The following is a 2,223-nucleotide window of genomic DNA, read 5'->3' as shown; positions in this document are numbered from 1 at the left end:
ACAATAGCTGTGTTGTTCTTCAATTCAAAGTCGTACACTGGGTGCTTTATTAGTCAACTTATAAATATGCAAGAATACATTTGCTCTGAACTTAATGTGTTTTTGCAATATTCACATAATGAACCTACTCACCAATGTGAAGGTGTTAGGAGACAGTGCTCTTCACAATTTAAAGGAAGTCAAGAGAGTGGAATAAGGGAGACGTGGGGCTTTCTCCAAGGCTGCAATCTTCAGAGCCCTGGCTGAATTTGTTAGCCTATCTGCTATCAAGAGTACAAGAAAAATCCATAAAAATGGGAAGAGCATATTCCCATTTGGTCACATTGGGAGGCCAAGTAGTCTGCCCCTGGAATGCACAAAAGTGCTACAATTTACAGAAGGGCTTGAGCAAAACCCAGAAAATACGTATATGTGAATTGAGCTTGGGTTAGGCTCTTGACCCAGGATGTAGGGAATCTTACTTGGCACCAACGCCACCCCACTGTCTGCATGAGGAAGTTGTGAAAAATTGTAATTCAAAGCTGCATTTTAGTCTCCTTTTTAGAGTGGGCCTTCATAATGAATATATTGTCCTGTTTTCCTTTTTCCCTTAAGAAAGCAACGAACAAGTAAGAGGCTAATACCTTTTTATCTGCACTTTTGCTTTCCATGTTTTTACATGTCTATGGTCAACTGAGGTCTAAAATTATTATGTGGGAAATTCCCATGAAAATCAGAAATTTTAAATTGTGCACTCTTTTGAGGAACGTAATGAGTTTGCAATTCATCCTGCTCTTTACCACCTTGACATAAACCATCCTTTGTGCAGTTCATCCATCATCTGTATTCAGGTAACAATGGTGATAGGCAAGTAATTTTATGCAGCGTGTAATGTGAAAACACTATGCCAACAGCACCAACTTGACTTTATTACACAGACATTTATCATCTCAATCATCACAAGAATGATGAGAACACTACGGTAAGATACACTAGATAAGAGGGAAAAATACCACATTCAAAAAATTTTATAGCTGTTCTATCTTGATATTTGTTATTACTATAATTTTATTCTTTAGACTTTTGATACAGAGTCTCACAGGCCTCATAGCCTGGCCTTGAACTGTATAGCACAGGCTGGGCTTAAACTCACAGAGATCCTCTTGCCTCAGCCTCCTAAGTTCTGAGACTACAAGCATGTGCCACCATGCCTGGCTGCTGTAACTCTTACTAACTTACAAATTAAATTTCGTCCTTCATCATAAATATGTGTTCATTGAGCAAATTGTATGTTTGTGCAAATATAGACAGAGATAACAGAGATATGGATATAAATTTAGATACAAATATACATATACATATAGATTCAGACAGATCTAGTTATGGATTTTATATAAATATAAATATATGATTTGGTCCTATGCACAATTTCAGGCATACACTGAGGGTCTCAGAATGTGCTTTTATAGTTAGCTTGGGCTATTCTATCATCTCACAGTGAAAAGGAAAGCAAATGAAAAGAGTCCAGATAAATTTAACCATGAACCAAATCTGCAGGCACCTTTATTCTGGGCTTTCTACTCTCTAGATCTGTTAGAAATAAATGGGTGTTTTTTTTTTACACCACTCAATTTATGTGTATGTTGTTGTAGGCAGTCAGGGCTAAGATAGAATATATCTTTAAAAAACTAAAACAAGTACCTTCAGCAATGAGACATGTTTTCAAATGACAAAGCAGAATAATTGATAAGGATTATTTTGTTTTCATTGAAAGCTATTTCATTTTATAAGTCAGAGTATAGCCCTATTGTAAACTGCTATATGTTTTATTTATCAAAATGATTCCTTAGCACTTTCACAGGTCCTCCCCTGGGCAGTGGGGCCAGAATTTGGTAGCTGGAGCTGAGAGAAAACCTTGCTTGAATCCTTGCCCTGGTACTATACCAGTGGCAGCTGTCACTCAGTGGGAAAGACACCATTTTGTAATTCTTAGTCATGCCTTCCAGATTCTCTAGCCTTAGGAGTTGCCTAGTATAGTGTTTCACACCTGAAATCCTAGCATTTGGTAGGGTAGGGCAAAGGAATCACTGTGAGTTTCAGGGCAGCCTGCACTACGTAGTGAGTCAAAGGCCAGCCTGAACTTCTTAGCAAGACCCTGTCTCAAAAAGACAAAAGACAAGCCTTTATATGCTCCCATTTTTCATCTTTTGAAATAAAATTTTTAAAAAATGATTCCTTTTAACT

General features: G+C 37.4%; 1 non-coding gene across 1 annotated transcript; it reads left to right on the top strand.

The window, feature by feature from the left end:
* Positions 1-1,825: 1,825 nt before the first annotated feature.
* LOC111814370 lies at positions 1,826-1,953 on the top strand. Its single transcript, XR_002819373.1, has one exon. It is a non-coding gene; the product is annotated as a small nucleolar RNA SNORA30/SNORA37 family (small nucleolar RNA).
* The last annotated feature ends 270 nt before the right edge of the window (positions 1,954-2,223 follow it).

This window comes from Octodon degus, unplaced genomic scaffold, assembly GCF_000260255.1.
Source record: "Octodon degus isolate 3935 unplaced genomic scaffold, OctDeg1.0 scaffold00300, whole genome shotgun sequence".
Lineage (NCBI taxonomy): Eukaryota > Metazoa > Chordata > Mammalia > Rodentia > Octodontidae > Octodon > Octodon degus.
This window is presented reverse-complemented; position numbering and strand designations above follow the sequence as displayed.